The 7,500-nt window shown below is 52.1% G+C and overlaps 3 non-coding genes across 3 annotated transcripts; all 3 read left to right on the top strand.

Moving 5' to 3' along the window:
• The first annotated feature begins 239 nt into the window (after positions 1-239).
• Positions 240-356, top strand: LOC123732309 (U5 spliceosomal RNA). Its single transcript, XR_006763062.1, has one exon. It is a non-coding gene; the product is annotated as a U5 spliceosomal RNA (small nuclear RNA).
• A 341-nt stretch (positions 357-697) lies between these two features.
• On the top strand, positions 698-887 carry LOC123732286 (U2 spliceosomal RNA). Its single transcript, XR_006763047.1, has one exon. It is a non-coding gene; the product is annotated as a U2 spliceosomal RNA (small nuclear RNA).
• Positions 888-1,990: 1,103 nt separating this feature from the next.
• LOC123732304 (U5 spliceosomal RNA) lies at positions 1,991-2,107 on the top strand. Its single transcript, XR_006763057.1, has one exon. It is a non-coding gene; the product is annotated as a U5 spliceosomal RNA (small nuclear RNA).
• Positions 2,108-7,500: the final 5,393 nt, after the last annotated feature.

Here is a 7,500-nt window from a genome sequence, read left to right as displayed (position 1 = left end):
CAGGATTGTGTGTGTGTGTGTTTTTGAGCCCCCCAAAAATACAATCACTTCACCAGGATTGTCTGTCTGTCTGTCTGTCTGTCTGTCTGTCTGTCTGTCTGTCTGTCTGTCTGTCTGTCTGTCTGTGACTTTTTACCCACAGCCCTCGAAAACTTGGAAGAGTGGGTTCGGGGACCACCCGCGGGACCCGGCCTAGAGTGCACCGTGTGTGTCTCGGGCCCCGACCTCTGACTTCCATACGACTCTGGTTTCTCTTCATTACGCACAAGCCTTTCGCCTTTTACTAAAGACTTCCGTGGAGAGGAACACTTACGAGTTCAACGTATTTTTGGAAGGGCTTTGCTTCTGGCAGAGCCCGGTATCTTGTTTCAAGAGAAATTGACAGAGATGACGCCGAGACTTTTGCTCAGGCGTTTGACTTGAAGCCGCTGACCGACCGGCGTATTTTTTCCACTCAAAGTAGTCGCTCGGCAATTGAGTTCAAGCCCGACGATGACTGGTGTATTTGCCGGGCATTGAACAAATAGTCGCACTAGGATTAAAGAGCTAGTGACCTAACGACGCATTAGCGACTTTTAAAAAAACACACCCGCCTGTCACCAGGGAAGCGTTGGGTGAGGAGGAGCCAACTTTTGCCAAACCGATGAGGTCTGCCGAGGCCCCGGGCCCGGCGGGTGCAGGGGTCAATTTGTGGGTTATCGCTTCTCGGCCTTTTGGCTCAGATCAAGTGTAGTATCTGTTCTTATCAGTTTAATATCTGATACGCCCCCATCGGGGACTACATATTAAATGGATTTTTCGAACAGGGAGTCGGAAATGGGGCTTGCTCCGTCCGCTCCACGCATCGACCCGGTATTGCAGTACTCTCCGGGAATGGTGCAACACTTTTCTCCCATTGTCAAGGAAAAAGAAATACACCAAATCTATGTAAAACAGCTAGCAGAAGAAGAGAAGGAATGAAAAAGAAGAATCATCCAAACTGAAACAAGTGCGAAGCCCCCTTCATGGGGGTCCCCGTTTTCCCGCCATTTTACTTAAAAAATAAAAAAAAAAAAAAAAATACATTGGCCAGGAGTGTGTGTGTGTGTGTGTGTGTGTGTGTTTTTGAGCCCCCCAAAAATACAATCACTTCACCAGGATTGTTTGTGTGTGTGTGTGTGTGTGTGTGTGTGTGTGTGTGTGTGTGTGTGTGTGTGTGTGTTTTGAGCCCCCCAAAAATACAATCACTTCACCAGGATTGTGTGTGTGTGTGTGTGTGTGTGTGTGTTTTGAGCCCCCAAAAATACAATCACTTCACCAGGATTGTTTGTGTGTGTGTGTGTGTGTGTGTGTGTGTGTGTGTGTGTGTGTGTGTGTGTGTGTGTGTTTTTGAGCCCCCAAAAATACAATCACTTCACCAGGATTGTGTGTGTGTGTGTGTGTGTGTGTGTGTGTGTGTGTGTGTGTGTGTGTGTGTGTGTGTGTGTGTGTGTGTGTGTGTGTTTTGAGCCCCCAAAAATACAATCACTTCACCAGGATTGTTTGTGTGTGTGTGTGTGTGTGTGTGTGTGTGTGTGTGTGTGTGTGTGTGTGTGTGTGTGTGTGTGTGTTTTTGAGCCCCCAAAAATACAATCACTTCACCAGGATTGTGTGTGTGTGTGTGTGTGTGTGTGTGTGTGTGTGTGTGTGTGTGTGTGTGTGTGTGTGTGTGTGTGTGTGTGTGTGTGTGTGTGTGTTTTTGAGCCCCCAAAAATACAATCACTTCACCAGGATTGTGTGTGTGTGTGTTTTTGAGCCCCCCAAAAAATACAATCACTTCACCAGGATTGTCTGTCTGTCTGTCTGTCTGTCTGTCTGTCTGTCTGTCTGTCTGTCTGTCTGTCTGTCTGTCTGTCTGTGACTTTTTACCCACAGCCCTCGAAAACTTGGAAGAGTGGGTTCGGGGACCACCCGCGGGACCCGGCCTAGAGTGCACCGTGTGTGTCTCGGGCCCCGACCTCTGACTTCCATACGACTCTGGTTTCTCTTCATTACGCACAAGCCTTTCGCCTTTTACTAAAGACTTCCGTGGAGAGGAACACTTACGAGTTCAACGTATTTTTGGAAGGGCTTTGCTTTCTGGCAGAGCCCGGTATCTTGTTTCAAGAGAAATTGACAGAGATGACGCCGAGACTTTTGCTCAGGCGTTTGACTTGAAGCCGGGCTGACCGACCGGGCGTATTTTTTCCACTCAAAGTAGTCGCTCAGGCAATTGAGTTCAAGCCCGACGATGACTGGTGTATTTGCCGGGCATTGAACAAATAGTCGCACTAGGATTAAAGAGCTAGTGACCTAACGACGCATTAGCGACTTTTAAAAAAAAACACACCCGCCTGTCACCAGGGAAGCGTTGGGTGAGGAGGAGCCAACTTTTGCCAAACCGATGAGGTCTGCCGAGGCCCCGGGGCGCCGGCGGGTGCAGGGGTCAATTTGTGGGTTATCGCTCTCGGCCTTTTGGCTCAGATCAAGCTTGGTACCGAGGTGCCCCAAAGCCCGCTGAGTCAGAAGGTCGAAGGCCGGAGGGAGTAAGAAGGAAAGCCAGTTAAGTTATTTTTCAACTTGGTTTCCGTTTTTTCCGTGAGGAGATGGCGAACAACAGTAGCGCAGGGTCGGTCCCCAGGACTGGACTTAAGAACACAATCCGTTTCGCTTGGAAGAAGGAAGAAGATACACGCTTGCCAAGAGATTCCTTTGGAAGAACCGTTTTGATGGGGGCCCTGAAAGTCAAAGTCCCAGAGGTTATGTGTCTGCAGGGAAATGCTATGGAGGAAGCATATGACGTGACCTTTCATACAGAAGGTATGTGCGACATTATAATGGACAGAGCCAAAGCGGCTGCTGGAGAGAAGCCATTGTCCTTTTTCAATGTAACATGTCTGTCTAAGACCAATTTCAGAACTATTAATGTACATATGTACAATCCTCATGTAACGGATATCGCCATAGGGGCATTTCTGGGCCGTTTTTGTGACGTCACATCAGGGGCAAGATATGTGAAGGACTCTTTGGGATTCTGGAATGGCCGCCGTCAGTTCCAGGTGCTCCTTAGGCCGGATAAGGAAGGGTTTGATGGCTTCCTACATCCCCCGGCGGTCTTTTCTCTGGGTTCGGACAGGGGGATGCTCTTTACACCCGCCAACCCCCTTTCTGTAAGAAATGTAGGGAGTATGGGCATCGTTACAGCTGCCTGCAGTACAGGGAGATGCAGGTTTTGCAAATCGGGGAGCATGAGGCAAAGGACTGTAGGGAGCCAAGGAATGCCACGGGTGTGGTAGTAGGCTGCACCTGTTCCGGGGACTGTCCGTCCCGTCGGGCAGTCATATGCCGAGGCGACGGCAGGCAGAAAGGAAGGAGGAGACTCTGTGGGGGAACATCTGCAAAGAAGGGACCCTGGGTCTAGCAAGAAAGACCCAGAGAAGAAGGAGCAGGAGAGACCATCCTCACCAACGCCCACTCCACGTGCAAGGGCCGGGAAAGAGGTGACATCAGGGCCGTCAGTGAAAGGAGGTGAGGGGTCCGCTATCCAGAAGCCGGAGGTGGAGGAGGCGGGTGGAGGAATGGAGAGCATGGGATCATTACTTGATGGGGTGGAGGGGCTTGGGGCCCTGGTAGAAATGGTGGAAAATCTTCCGGTGTTGGGGTCAAGGGCAGGGGAGTGGGCCTCAGACTCTGGTGTGCCGCCGAACTCGGGCAGGATGGGAAGGAATCGTCAGTAGGGGAGGGTGATCCCGGAACTGGAGCAGGAACCCTACGTCGGCAAGAAGAAGAGGACGAAGCGGAAGGGTGATGTGCAGAAAGAGGTGGGAGGCATAGGGGAAGGGGCAGGCAAGCGTGCGATGGGGGTTAAAGACAGTGCCGCTGATGTGGCCCCCTGTCCTCACAGGACTCATCCCTCCCTTTACCCCTAGAGGAAATGGACATGACGACCTCTACTCTATCTCTGCATCCTGGGGATGGAGGGTCGCAAGGCTGTTCAGAGAAGCCGGAAACCCCATCCCCAACCCTTTCCCGGCTTCATGGGCAGATGACTTGGGGGTCTTAGAGGAAGGGGGAGACAGAGTGTCCCAAGTTGTGCGCAAGCAGGTGGGCTCATCTGAGGAGGATCTGTATCCTTCGGATGAGGGGAGCATTTTTACTTCCCTGTCGGAGGAGATGGAGCGGGGAGCATCGGGTGAGCCTCTTGTTTTGTTTTTTGTTATTAGTAGGTTGTTGTTAATGTTTTCATTATGGATAAAATTACTTTTGTTAGTTTAAATGTAAGGGGTTTGAGGGATAGGATAAAAAGAAGGGCGGTGTTTAGTTATTTAGAGGGTGTGGGGTTTGATTTTTGTTTTTACAGGAGGTTCACCTAAGGGATGGGGGGGATGTTGTGAGGTTTAAGAGGGAGTGGGATAAAGGGGAATCAGTTTGGGGTATAGGGGGGTTCACTCTTCGGGGGTAGGGATCTTGTTTGGGAATAGGGAGGTAAAAGTTGAGGATACTTTTGTTGTTATGCAGGGGAGGGTTTTGGGGGTGGATGTCACATTAAGAGATTGTAGGTATAGATTAGTTGGGGTGTACGGACCACAGGTGGCGGCAGACAGGAGGGAGATGGTGGACTGTCTGACGCCCCTGTGTGTCACAAATAGGCAGTTGGTGATAGGGGGGACTTTAATATAGATTTAGGGGTAGGGGGGACAGCAGTGCAGGCGCCATCACCGGGCTAATGGCTTGCCATGGTCTGGTTGATGGTGGCCTGCACACTACTCCGAAAATGGCCGGTCCCACTTGGCGCAACTCCAGGGGGGTTGCGCGGAGGCTTGACTATATTTTTCTATCCAGGTCCTTGGGTCAGTTGTCTGGTCGGCTGTTGCCTGTGTTCTTTTCAGATCACGACGGGGTGCTCCTGCAGGTGAGTTCTCCAGTCTGCCTCTTCGGTAGGGGGTATTGAAGTTAGATCGGGAGGTGCTGGATGAGCAAGCCTTTGTTAATGCCTTTATTGGTGTGTTTCGAGGGTTTGAGGGCCTCCGGTCCATGTGCGAGGGGGTGTTGGAGTGGTGGGACTTAGTCAAGGTAAGGATTAGGATCTTTATTATAGGATATTGTAAGAAGAGAAAAAGGGAGGAAAGGAGGGAGGTGGATCATATCCATAGGTTGCTCGAACTCGAGTACGAGGCAGGCAACCTCGGCGGGTCGGTCGACTGGGAGAGATCCACTGCCCTGAAGGCGCAACTCAGGGAGCTGCAGGAGCGGAAGGCTCGAGCTTTCCTGGAGCGTGCGCATAGCGGCTTTTTTAGAACATAACGAGACTTGTTCCACAATGTTCTTTAAGTCGGTTAGGGATAGACAGAGTAGAAAGGTAATGTACGGGGTTAGGAAAGAAGATGGTAGTGTAGCTAGAGAGCCGGAGGAGATGGTCAGAGTAACAACTGATCATTTCCGAAGTTTCTTTAAGGAGAGGGAAGTAGATGTAGAGCAGGGAAATGTGTTTTTAGAACACTTGTCCCGGCGATTGCCGGAGGACATTAGAGAAGCCGATGGAGGCTCAGATCTCCCTAGAAGAGGTTGAGAGCGCCCTTAGGAGGATGGGAAAAGGGAAGGTACCTGGGATGGATGGGCTGCCGGCCGAGTTTTACCTCAAGTTTTGGGGGGATACTGGACCGGTGGTCCTCGAAGTCTTGAAGGCCATTCTCGAGACGGGGTTCCCGGGGGATCAATGACCGTCGGTGTGCTGTCACTTCTTCACAAGAAGGGGGACGCCACAGACCTTGGCAACTGGCGGCCATTGACCATGCTGTGTGTAGACTACAAGATACTTGCAAAGGTCCTAGCGGATCGGTTGCGCACAGCCCTTCCCTACGTCGCTCATGAGGATCAGACGTGCGGGTAGAGGGCCGCCTATCAGGTGGAACCTGCAGTTGATTAGGGACTCCATCGCTTGGGTAGAAGATAGAGGTCTGCCTTTAATGGTAGCAGCGCTTGATCAGGCGAAAGCCTTTGATCGCGTGAATAGATCTTTTCTTTTCAGAGTATTAGGTAGATTAGGATTTGGGGAAAAGTTCATAGGATGGATCCGCACTTTATATGTCGGAGCGGGTGCCGGGTTAGCGTAAACGGTCACATGGGTGACGTTTTGACCTCTCGTCAGGGGTCAGGCAGGGGTGCCCGCTCTCGGCTCTCCTCTTCGTACTGTACATGGAGCCTCTGGGGGCTGCCATTAGGGCAGACACAGGGGTGGAAGGCTTGTTAATCCCTGGAAGTGGCGGTCTGCGCGCTAAGGTGACGCAGTACGCCGACGACACTTCCTTGCTGCTTTGCAAGGACTCGTGCTTGACAAGGTCCCTTGCCATTATTAGGGACTTCACCCGAGCGTCGGCGAGCGGTTCTTAACCACGCAAAGTCTTCCGTTAAGTTTTTCGAAGATGGCGTGGTAGGACGGATGTGCCCGGGGGTTATCTCTCTGTAACGGGGCCCTGAAGATTCTCGGGTTCATTTTGAGACCTCCGGCTCAGCGACGCTGAACTGGAACATGGGCATCGCAGTGGTACAGAGGAAGCTAGCGATGTGGAGGGCTAGGTCGTTGTCTTTTGTAGGCAAGGTCCTGGTCCTCAAGGTGGATGTATTGCCGCCTCTTTTATATTTGGCGTACATCTACCCATTGCCGGCTTGTCTGAGGAGGCCTCTAGTGAGGCTAGTGTTTCAGTTCATGTGGGGTGGCAGGTACGAGTGGGTCGCCAGGGCACGCATGCTTTGGCCCCATCGGGAGGGAGGTAGGGGGTACCACACTTCCCCCTCAAGCTGGACTCACTTTTTGTTTCTTTTTGTTGACAGAGCTTGCTCATCCGGTAGTACACCCGTCCGGGTTACCTCCCGCGGGTGTTCTTCTCATACCAGGCGAGAAGCGTAATGGTGTGGTCTAACACGGGTCCTCGGGCGGAACAGCTGCCGTGGCACTTTGGGCACGCGGCCAAGTGGTTACGTGCGCACCCGAGGTTGAAGTTGCCCGAGTAGGTTTAGACCACAAGCACCTGTACGAGGAGGTCAGACAGGGAGGGTGTCCGACACCTGTGGTGGGTATCCCGGAAGTGGTCTGGGAGGGAGTGCAGGCGCGGGGTCTGGACAACAGGCTCAAGGACCTGAATTGGTTGAGCCTCCATAAGTGTTTGCCGGTGCGCTCCATTATGTACCGGCATAGCTTAGCGCGATCCCCACCTGCCCAAGACCATCTTGTGGTGGGGAGGAGACAGTGCGCCATGCCTTTTGGGACTGTGCCTTTGCCGGAGTAGTGTGGGCTAGGGCACGGGTGTTGTTAGGTAAGGTAAGAGGGGATTTTATTTTGTCGTGGGCTCGGGTAGAGAGAGGAGTAGGGAGAGCGAGGGGGACGGAAAGGGACAGATTTCTACTATGGCTTCTCATAAGCCTCTTTAAACGGGGGCTGTGGGAAGCCAGACAGAACATGGTAAAGACAGGGAGAGATTGGGGAGTGGAGGGGATAGTGAGGAG

Source organism: Salmo salar, unplaced genomic scaffold, assembly GCF_905237065.1.
Source record: "Salmo salar unplaced genomic scaffold, Ssal_v3.1, whole genome shotgun sequence".
Lineage (NCBI taxonomy): Eukaryota > Metazoa > Chordata > Actinopteri > Salmoniformes > Salmonidae > Salmo > Salmo salar.
This window is presented reverse-complemented; position numbering and strand designations above follow the sequence as displayed.